Source organism: Ursus maritimus, unplaced genomic scaffold (genome assembly GCF_017311325.1).
Source record: "Ursus maritimus isolate PB19 unplaced genomic scaffold, ASM1731132v1 scaffold_29, whole genome shotgun sequence".
Taxonomy (NCBI): domain Eukaryota; kingdom Metazoa; phylum Chordata; class Mammalia; order Carnivora; family Ursidae; genus Ursus; species Ursus maritimus.
In genome coordinates, this window is record NW_024425452.1 from 12,987,737 (window position 1) to 13,000,048 (window position 12,312).

At 36.0% G+C, this 12,312-nt stretch overlaps 1 protein-coding gene across 1 annotated transcript in view; it reads left to right on the forward strand.

Annotated features, from left to right (window-relative positions):
* Window positions 1–12,312, forward strand: part of FAM83B (family with sequence similarity 83 member B) — a 60,230-nt gene that overhangs the window by 14,821 nt on the left and 33,097 nt on the right. The window lies entirely within an intron of this gene.

Below are 12,312 nucleotides of genomic sequence, written 5' to 3' on the forward strand. Positions count from 1 at the left end.
AACTTTTATATTTTAACTATTTCAGGTAAACTTATTTTTTTAAACAAAAGTATATAATGCCATAATCTATAACATGAAGATGAAAACAACCCTGAATGAAGCCAAAATCAAGAATTTTATAGCATTTTGTTCTTTACAGTTGTGTTCTAGAAAACATAAATTTGGGAAACTGTAATATTAATTTTTTTCAAGTGTATGTTTACTTCATTTTTTTTTCAAAAACATTTACCACATTCAAACAGTAAATGTATTCATTGAGCCAAGTATACTAACGGTTTTCTCTTTGTAAGTTACATTTCAAATAGTTTCAGTTTTCAGTCCAATTTAAAAAACCATGCAGCTCATTCCTAAAATAAAAGATTGCCCTATCAGCGGCCATTTTATATTTTTGTCAAAGTAGACCAATTCTGATTCAATCAACATAGCTTTCAGGATTTATTTACATAGTTTCACAGTAGCAAAATCCCTGGAGCTCAAAGTCACAGGTTTCCCAGAGCTTAGTGTCACATAAATGTGTGCATCCAAACTGTTTTATTTTTAAAGGTGATATCAAAGAAATTGAGAGGCCAAACAATTATTTAAAAATAATATTTCAGGAAATGTAACCCAGAGAATGCACTCTCTTTGTTTGTTTTGTTTGTTACTCATGTGAAATCTCCCCTCAACACCAGAAGTAAAAAAAAAAAAAAAAAAGTCCTTTTTTTTTTTTTTCCTGGTTACTACTGAAGAAACGTACAGATATCTATAACCTCTGTAACAAAATAGTCAACTCCTGTGGTCATATTAACTGAGAAGAAACAGTGATAACAATTTTTTAAAAATTATGCATTTATCATGGAGCTTTAAATTTAAAACTGGACTGAACATCTTTGTTTTCAAATGCTGAGGGCTGCTTTGATAAAATCCCCAAAGCTTCCTTCCCATTTGGGGACTTTCCAGGTGAATACCTTTAAGTTTCCAACTTTTCCACCTCAAATGCTACCTTCTCTTCTAATCTGTTTTCTTCAGAGGAAAAAAAAAAAATCTGTGGTCTTGACCCACACCCCTGGTACTCTATTACTTTGATTTTTGTTTTTGTTTTTTACTATAGTTGACACATGATGTTAGATTGTTTCAGGTGTACAACGTAGTGTCAAGGACTATATACGTCATGCCATGCTCATCACAAGTGTGACTACCATCTGTCACAATACGGATTGCAGCATCACTGACTATATTTTCTATGCTGCATCTTTTATTTCCATGACCTTTATTCATTCCATAGCTGGAAACCTGTATCTCCCACTCCCCTTTACCCATTTTGCACCCCTCCCCCAACTATCAGTTTGTTTCTGTATTTATAGGTCTGTTTCTGCTTTGTGTTTGTTTATTCATTTGTTTTGTGTTTTAGATTCCACATATAGGTAACATCATATGGTATTTGTCTTTCTCTGATTCATTTTACTTTGCGTAATATCCTCTAAGTCTATCCATGTTATCACAAATGGCAAAATCTCATCCTTTTTTATGGATGAGTGCTTTCCGTTGTGTCTGTATACCACATCATCTTTATCCATTTACCTTACTGACATACGTTTGAGCTGATTCCTTATCTTGGCAATTGTAAACACTGCTGCAGTAAACATAGGGATGCATATATCCTTTCAAATTAGTGTTTTTATTTTCTTTGGGTAAGTACCCAGTAGTGGAATGATTGGATCATATGGTATTTCTATTAATCTTTTGACGAACCTCCATACTGTTTTCCACGGTGGTTGTACTAATTTACATCCCTACCGAGAGTGCAGAAAGGTTCCTTTTTCTCTGCATCCTTGCCAACACTTGCTGTTTCTTGTCCCTTTGATTCTAGGCTTTCTAACAGATATGAGGTGATATGTCATTGTAGTTTTGATTTGCATTTCCCTGATGATTAGTGATGTTGAGCATCTTTTCATGTGTCACTCGTCTATCTGTATGTTTTTTTGTAAAAATGTCTATTCGGGTCCTCTGCCCAAAGTTAATTGGATTATTATTATTTTTTGGTGTTGAGTTGTATAAGTTCTTTATATATTTTGGATACTAATGCTTTATTGGATGTATCATGTGCAAAGAACTATTAGAAATAATAAAGGAATTCGGTAAAGTTGCAGGATATAAAATTAGTACCTAGAAATCAGTTGTGTTTCTATATACTAATAATGAACTGGCGGAAGGAGAAATTAAGAAAATAGTTCTATTTACATTTGCACCAAAAATAATAAACTTAGCCAAGGAGGTGAAAGATCTTCCTGTACTCTACACTATAAAACATTGATGAGAGAAATTGGAGGTGATACAAGCCAATGGAAAGGTATTCTGTGCTCGTGGATTGGAAGAGTTAGTATTGTTAAAATGTCCATAGTAACCAAAGCAATCCACAGGTTCAGTGCAATACCTATCAAAATACCAATAGCATTTTCCACAAAACTAGAAAAAATAATACTAAAGTTTCTATGGAACCACAAAGGACCCTGAACAGTCAAAGCAATCTTGAGAGAGAACAAAGCCGGAGGTATCACAATCCCAGACTTCAAGATACACTACAAAGCTGTAGTAATCAAAACAGTAAGGTACAAAAATAGATCAATGGAACAAAATAGAGCCCAGAAATAAACCCACACTTATATGGTCAATTAATCCACAACAAAGGAGGCAAGGATATGCAATACAGAAAAGATAGTCTCTAAAATAAATGGAGCTGGGAAAGATGGACAGCTACATGCAAAAGAATGAAACTGGACCACTTTCTTTGACCATATACAAACATAAACTCAACATGGATTAAAGACCTAAATGTGAGACCTGAAACCATGAAACTCCTAGATGGGAGCAGAGGCAGTTACTTCTTTGACATCTTTCTGGATATGTCTCCTCAGGCAAGGGAAACAAAAGCAGAAATAAACTACCAGGACTACATCAAAATCAAAAGCTTTTGCACAGTGAAGGAAACAGTCAACAAAATGAAAAAGCAACCTGCAGAATGGGAAAGCTATTACTTTGGTTTCTATACCTTTAATTTGTATTTATGATTATTTCCTTTCTGCTTTCTAGTAGGGCACTCCTCTAGAATGAATTGCTTGCCTCCGTCCTGCTATCATTTCTTCTACCATTTTTTTTTATATCTTATGTTTTAACCATTATACTTCCTTTAAGAGTAGTTTCCATCAAGTGTCTATACTTCCTTATTTTTCTTTCCTCCCACCTCTACAGTCTGGATTTCTCTTCCATTCTTCTCCTCTGTAGGTGCCTCATAGGTCATTGTGGTCTGCGTGGTAGAGACACACTGGGGACCTTTTAGTCACCCTCAGTTTCTTCCGTTTTGCTGTCAGTTAGTGTCCACTTTTAATTCTCTTGCCATTGGTTTCTATGATACTTCTCTGTTCATTCTTTCCTGTACTTTTAACTGTTGTTTCTTGATGTTTCCTGAAAGTGAATATTTCCAAGATTTTTCTCCTTGGGTCTGTTCTCTCTGGATTTTATTCCTTAGTGCTGCTTTCCACTCCACACCTTCATCTGCCAATGCTATTTATGGCTCTGGGGTGGCCTGTCTTCTGAACATTGGCCTTTAATTCTAGCTGACCATCTGGCGGCATCTTTACCTGCTTGGCCCATGGGACTTTTAATGGAGTATGTCCAAAGTAACAGCTAGAAGTTTATGAACTTCACTACACTTTCCCTCCTGTCATCTCTCTGTGAAAGGCATCATTACTTTTTTAGACACTGAAGCCATCATGCTTTGGAATCACATATGATTCATCTCTCTCATCTTATACCTCAAGTTCTGTATGGACTGGACTTAGTGAGGACTCCCTTCTAATGAAAACAACATGGCTGAAATGATGGTGTGACCATTGTACAAAAGACATGACGCTTGTTCCTTGCTCTCTTTTAATTACTTTCTCTGGGGAAGCCAGCTTCTGTGACTTGAGGTCACCCAGCAGTTTATAGGGAAGCCCATGGGGTGAGGAAATAAGACCTCCTACCAACAGACATGGAAGTGAAGCGTTTTGGAAGCAGATACGCCCTCCCAGCCAATTCCAGATGACTGCAACCTTGACTCTGAGTCAGAACCACTCAGTTAAGCTGTTCTCAAATTCTTCACCCACATAAACTATGAGATAATAAACATATATTACTTAAACTACAAATTTGGGGAGTAATTTGCTATGCAGTGATAGATAACCAACACAGGAGGCCTGATCTGTACCAGTGAGATGACATTCCTCCTTAGAATTCTTTTCATTTATACCACTGATGTGTTGCTTGATACTATTTATATTGTAGTTGCTCATCAATAAATTTTATACTTCGGTGAATTAGGGCAAATTTTTACAAGTCTGAACTGTTTAATAACTCTGTAAATACATCAGAGCTTAAAATATGAACCAAATTTCTGTTACCAATTCAGTAACAGCACTTTATGTCTTAGAAGATTCTAGATGTGATTATTTACCATCACCTGGTGGTTCTTAAAAGACATTCTCAGCATCTTAAGTTTCATACTTCCAGTTATGTTTTATGTCAACATCCATGAACCAATTAAAATATTGTACTTCTACTAAATCGAGTTACAAGTTACAGGGCCAATTTCTAAATTAAATCTAAGGTTGAATACTTGAACAAAGTGATATAGATGGAAAGTGATTCTTTTTAATAAAAACCTAAAGTTTAGCACCAAGGATGATTCTTTGATAACATTTATACACAAAGAAATATAAAAAGGAATCTTACAGAGTACTTTATAATGGACATTTATATGTGTGAGGCCTCAATATTTATGACTATAGCCATCCTCCTTCTCCATTTTGGAAGTGATTTGACAATCTAATCACTTAAAGTGGTACAAGTGCTAAAAGATAATTGGTTTTTTTGTCATCTTATTTTAACCTGAATCAGTATGTTTTATGGTGGTCAGAGAACAGTCCTCTTTAATTATGCTACCAAGAAAACTCTTCTTTTCCATTTGGACATTTATATTTCTAGAGGGTTAGTTTAAGGGTGAGGGAGAAGAGTTCTTTCTAGGCTCATATTTAAAAGTGTGTCTTTTGCTCTTTAATCACATTAATTCTGTAGTATATGCAGCCGGTGGCCTTCAATGACTGTGGTGTCCACTGCTTTAAGTGGCTCTCCCAGGTGTTCTATATCTAAATTCAGGAAGCAATGGATCTACCAAGAATTTGCAAACTCTCAAATCCTAGAAGTTTTTTTTTTTTTTTTTAATTTCCTGATAGAATAGTGGTCAGGTGGTACAAGTAGTCTATTGGATTCTGATGAATGTTTAGGATAACATTGATTTTGTTTAGGATAACAGTCTCATGGGTAAATTGGGGAAATACCTACTTTCTGTAACTTAACATGTGTATGTGGTGTCTGCCATTAAAAAACACATATGCCAGAAAAAAAATGGACAGATATAATCTGGTTTATGCAGGTGTTTAATATTTGAGAGAGCATACTTGAAGAGATTTTAATTAAGAATATGTGTCATCGTAGAGAACCTAAGAAACAGAACTCTACAGGGGTTTGTCCTCAACCATCTGGTGTTCGAATTAACATTTTTGTTTTTGACTGAAATAGAATACAAAGCTGCTTCTTTAAGTTTTCAGTAGATGACATATTGGAAAGGGTACAGGCCCTTGGAATTTAGGATTCTAGTGGAGAATGGCTTTGTTTGGCCAGAAAAGTATTAGAAATAAGCGGGGACAAATCTGATATTATACCTTTCAGAGAGAAACTTCAGAACATATAAGTGTACGTGGCAGCTTGGGGCAGTGGTTTTGAGCATGGACTCTGGATCCAGACTGGCTTTGAATCTCAGCTCTCCCTGCTTAGCTTTTACCGTGTGCCAGATACGCTGCTCTGTGCCTAACAGAGTATTTCATCTGATCCTTGAAGGCACTATAGGTATGTTTCATTTTTCCATTTTTTCACATAAAGAAACTGAGATTTCAAGAATTTAAGTAATTTGACCAAGATTAGCAGCTGATGTAGATGGTAAATGGAAGACCAGAACCTGTCTCTGACTTACTGCCAAAGGTTTACAAATACTTTGTTGTTGTAGACCTTGTAACTTAGAAGGGATGTAGGAAAACAATAACAACAATAATTTTCAAATACTGAATCAGTGAGAACGAGCATTACAAAGAGCTATTGAAGAAATGATCTCACTCCTGAGCTGGGAGAGAACAGGTTTTGGTTTGACTGGAGCAAGCATATTCTTGGGAAGGTAAAGGGGAGGGTAAAAGGCCCCTTCAGTCCTTATCATTTTAGCCTTGCATAAATTTCTGTCATATGTCTTTTTACTTTCTTGAGACTTCCTTTATAATATATGTGTACCTTTTCTGTCCTCAGATGTGCTGCTTTGTGGTTCTGGCTTTTACTTGCACAAGCAGTACGTGTTCAAACACAGCTGTTTCATCAGAGAATGTTAATACACACTCACATAACCAATGTGGCACCTATTCTAACAGTGAGCATGTGAAGTTCACGTTCAAAGTTTTAACTTTGTATGGGTTGTATGTATTGTGTATAATGCTTGTTTCTATTGACAGACACTTCAACTAAATTAAGGAAAATGGGTTTTAAAACCAGTAACCAATAACCTGGTATAGATTTTTAAAAAAAATCATTGGTTAAAATACTTTATCAGTTGCTTAAACTGAAAGTATATGCCTAACGTGTTACCTTTCCAGATTTGGCTGCCTCTTTTATAGCATCTGTCTAGAATGATTCAAAGAACCAAGAAATCAATGAATCAGCCCTAAAACAGCCAATATAGACATGACCAGACGTAGTTTTTGGTGCAGCATGCTGCCTGGTCCTCCTCCAGAGCCTATTTACCTTTATTTCACACACAATTAAAATAAACGCCCTAATCTTTCCCAACCCAGATCAGGTTACAACTGTTAGAATACAAGGAGCCATACTGACAAGAAGAGGAAATATTAGTTTGCTATCTTGATAGCAAGAGAAAAACAGTAGGAAGCAGACAAAAGAATACCATGAGCCTTAGCAGTTAAGGCCCCAGAGTGTAGTGATTGGCACTGTCAACAACCTTCTGAATTGCCATTGTCAATATACATACATTTGCACCATTATTTTTTTTATCCTGTACCATTGCTGAATTCATTTAGTAGCACTAATAGTGTTTTTGATTGCTTTAAGACTATACATATATATATATATCATCAAGTATATTTATTGACATTAAACATATTTACACTATATTATCTAGGTAAACAATGAATCCCTTTACAGGGATTCTGCAAGTACCCTATAACACATACAAAAGACAGAAGATAAGAAATAAAAGAGGGAAGGAAGAAGGAAGGATGGATGGATGGGAAGGAAGGGAGGAAGAAAGGCAACCCTGAAACTTCTACCCAGTTGTTTTTGGCTCAAGAACATTTATTATTTCCCTGTGAAAAGAGAGACCAGTGATCCAAACTAAACTGGCTCTTCTGCAATATTCATATGATTATGTTACATTTAACTATTACATTAAAATCACTATTTATACACTGAAAAAAATAAATTGCCATTGTCTTAGAAACCTTTAAATAATTCCAGCTATAAATTATGTTCAGTATACTGTGCTTGAAAAATCAAGGAAGATTGTTCTCTAAGGATGTTTTCCATTTAAAATCGATAGGACAAAAACAACAAAAATATTTTGGTACTTAAAGTCACATTTCTACAACTATCAGGAAAAGTTATTGTATATGTTAGCCAAAATCCTTGGAAGGAACTTCTTTAATAAAAATCAAGTGTATTTATTCAAATTCAGACATAATTGAATATTATAGTCAAGCCTGGATTCTTAGAGGTCAGTTGGAAAAAAATAGGAATGCAAAATAATAATAAAAATACATCTGATGCCATCCTGACTGTTACTATTTAAAGTTGTCTCTGTATTTTTTTCTCTGGAGTCTTCTCGGTTGTTATTAATACTTCATTTAATTCAACACTGCATCCATCCCTTCCCACATCCTCTCCCTGAGACCCTTTAGGCTACTTACTACCCTCTAACAGACCTGGGACTGCTTTACCTACTAATTCTGCTGCTACACTGGTGTGGCAGTAACCCACCACGTGACCTAGTGAAAAACCACAACAATGACATCTGGATAGTAGGGAAACCACATATGGGACACAGCTATGGGTACCATGATTAATCTGAAATAATATTTATAATCTTGCTGATAATGAAAGCCTTGATTGCATTATTGTGTATTCTGGGTAGTTTAAATCTTATAAATAGAAAGCTCTTAAGTCAAAAATTTCTGGTGTTTACTTATGTAATATTGTATTCTCTATGAATAGAATGTAGGGGCAGAGGGTTAAGGAAATTTTCTTAGAACTTTTGACAGAAATCCTGATAATTTCCATCTGAAAAATTCTGCAGATGTCTGGAAAAAATAAAAAGAGCACAAAAACCTGTTAAGTTAGCTGTCAAATTCAGGTCAAAGAGTTTAAGCTTTTGTTTGGTAGATTTATATTCTGGAACTTCTTAGTAACTTTTTTTTTTTTCCTGAACTAGTAGATAATATGACAGTAAAAAAGACATGGAAGTAACACTAAGATTTCTGACTGAAGAAGAAATGAGCAGCTCAGTTCACAGTCAGCAATGCTTTTGGCAAGCAGGGAGGGATTAGGCATGTGTAAAAGAGAAATAATGCCTGTCCTGTCTTCCTATCAGCCACCTTACAGTTTAAGGAATTTCAGTGTTATAGGGTAATCAAGTAAAACTTGATTATCTGTGCCAAGGAGAAGACCTGAATAAGGAAAATATCTGAATTAGTATACATTTTTATCCAGCATTATCAGACATTCTCAAAATCATGATATCACAAAGTTTTCCTTTTTCCATTCAGGTTGGCCTTTCTTAGATTGGCTGATGTTATCTTCTTTTCCCCACCCCTTTGGATGTTTAGCTACTTTTTCTTTTCTTTTTCTTTTTTGGCTTAAGTAGCATTTCTAAGGAACCAACATAGGTTTCTCTATATATCCCCTGGGAATTAATGCCGGAGATGAACAAGAAGATTCTGACATTTTCGAATTGGCGTATTGCTTCCCTTCCCAAGCTGCCTGTAGCTCAGAAAAGAATTTTCTGCCAACCCCAAGACTGTGCAGGAATAATAGGAGTCCTTGGGAGACTCATCACTAGCTGTGTTCAGGTGGGAGGCAGGCTCAGGTACTCAGGATACTTTGTGCAGAGACTCAGACCTCAGACATGGAGATGGCTGGTCTTGTAGGTCATTTGTTACTTGGGAATTGGGACAAAAGCAGAGAATGAATTGATGCCTATCCTTAGTTCACAATCACTGTCTTCTAGACATCTCCGTCTGAGTGCCTCCTGTACCCCAAACTGAGTACTTCCCCAACTGAACTCTTTCTCTCTACCCTTCTTACAAATTGGATTTTGCATTTTATTTTCTCACTAGGATAATGGTATCACCATCTCACCATGCATTGAAAATAGTAACCTTGAAATCAGTTTTTTTCAACTCTTCCCTCTCCCATATGCCTTCCTTTACCCCCATTTAAAATTTTTATGAAGACCTGTTGATTGTCTCACCAGCGTATATGCCAGATTGGTTCTATATGTTCTGTCCCCAGTGCCATCTGCTCTACTTCAGGCTTGCATGGTCTCTTGCCCGTACTGTTTTGGGAACCTGTTCTCTGTCTGTTCTCCTGCAGTGTTCCTTCCTGCTAATTTCTTCTTAACCTTCAAGTTTTAATTAACCTGTCTTCTCTGCTAAGCATTTCCTGAACTTCGCACATCAGTTCAGTATTGCCTTCCGTGCTCCCATGCGCATCTTTGTAACGCTTACTCATGCTGTGATTCACATCTTTGTTTATGCCTCTGTTTCTCCAACTAGACTTGGAAGCCCTCAAGAAAAAGGACCTTTGTCTGGTATACTTTAAAATTTCTAGCACATAGTAAATGCCCAGCATCTTGCTTAAATCAAAAGGATGACTAGAAGAGGTTCTGAGGGGTTATGAAATCCAAAATTAGTGGTATAAATGGATAAAGTAGAAATCAGGAAGGCCTTATTATTATATTTTAAAGAGACATTATGTACAGCATTTATGTGAATGGGAGAATAGGTTCCAGGTTTTCCCAAACATTTCTCTCTTTACCATTTTAAAAATCACAAGCAAAGATGATTTACACTGTGATTTTAGGATGTGGTAGTAAATGCGGCAACTCTATTCCTGAATCAAAATACACAGTATCCCAGCACTCTACGTGGTTCTTTCAGTATTCAGTTAAAAAGCTAGTGGAAATTGCCAAATTGAATGCTTTCAAGGGTTCATTGGTGACTGAAGATAAGTTGAGCTCCAGGGGCCAAGTGACCCAGGGCACACATTTTTAATCATAATGAAATGATTCAGGTAAAAACAGACAAAAATAAAACCTATACATGAAACAGGTTAAAATAGTTTATTCCATGATAGATAGTTTCTGGATGATTATAAAATGCGATATCACATTTAAAATCAACTAGAATTTTGTCCAAATGTACATTTATGTGCAAAATGTAGTTATGCATGTGAGTTATTAATGTAATAATTATTATAGCATACTTCAGCTTAATGGTCGGGCTCTGCAGCTTTTAGTATCCTCATGTAAATTACAAGGCACAACTTGAAAGCAAGAATGTAGAATGTATCTATCTTTAGATCATTGCCTTTCAGTGGGGTGGAGCGATTGGAAGAGAGAGAGGCACTCCCAGCCTCATCCCACCATGGCAGCATATCAGAATCTCTGGGGGCCTTTTCAAACTGCTCATTCTTCTTGGACACAGTAGGAATCGCCCTGTGTAAAGACAGCTTTTCCTTGATGGCAGTGTGGTATTCTTGAAGAATATTAAGGCAGAAAAAAATGAGAGTACTATTGAAAAAGGAGTCAGTGGTTGATACCACTTTTGTTTCATATTTCAAAAAAACCAAAAATAAAAATGACTTTTATATTGTCACATACTCAAAAGGAAGTATTTATAGAATAATAATTTTGTTGCTGCAGATTCTGTCTTTTCTCCTAAGTAATTATTGATGAGTAAGAGGAGAAAAAAGGGACATATCAGTGACAATATATGCCTAGATACCTGCAACACATATACAAATAAAATGCTTGACACAGGAAGGCTGAACCAACACTGCACTTGTAGCTAAATGGTGGGAAGCCTCACATATGTCCCTTTAACAAGGAAGTGAGAGGTGCCGAAACTGAAGAGTGCGATAGATCACCCATTCTACTTAGTAAGAATGGCTGGGAAGAATGGATGCAGGACCACAAGAACTCTGTTTACATGTGTAATTGCGAAGTAACACCAGGCACTGGTGTACTCACCATTCAAAGCAACGTTCATTGTGTATTCAGACATTAAAGGGCAATCATAGGTCAGAATTTAAATTTTTTCAATAGAACATGACTGTTCTTTGACACGAGTCAACTTTACTGAGTTGCTGGCAACAAAAGCTATTATTGACACGTATGTAGAAAGAACTGGGAATCTGTCTATGTATCTAGCCAAATCAGGATTCTTGAGTAGTCTGAAAGCAACAAGCCTGAAGGTTAAAGATGATAAATGTCTCAGAATATAATTTATATTGATCCTGCTTTTTTTTTTTTTTTAAGGTTATTATCCTTGAAATCCGTTGCCCTCCTCTTAATACGTTAGCCATGTTTTCCTAGATTGGAAACACCACAGGGACTGGGGAATTTGGTAAACGCCTAGCTCAACACAGTATCTCAGTAGGCAAAATTGTATCCGGTTTACAGTGTGGCTCACCTTTACAAAAAGAATTGTATATTATTATCCACTTGAAACAAATGTGGTAAAAGCCTGTTATAATAAGGCAACGAGGTGATGGTCCTCTCCCCTGAAACCATTATGTTAAAGACTTTCCTGTCCTATGAAAGAATACGTAACACATCACATCCTCACTGGAAGAAGCTTTTAATAATGTGGTGGTGACACAGCATTGCCATGATAGAGATAGTTAATAAAATAACATGTAGGTTCTTATAAAAATAGGAACTGCTTTTATCCACTCTTTTACTTTTGAAACAAAAGAAAGAACAGTTGCTGGCTGAAGTCACGCTGTTGAGGTAATACTAAGTTCTACCTTGGAATGACTTTGAAGAGAAGTCAGTATTTTACATTCAGATCATTTTTATTAACCAGCTTGATAAAGAAGTAATTTAAGGTAATTAAGCACTTTAACTCTGACAGGTCGATGTTGTTTAGTGACAGGTGTGTCATTTGTATGGCAAGTAGCTAATTT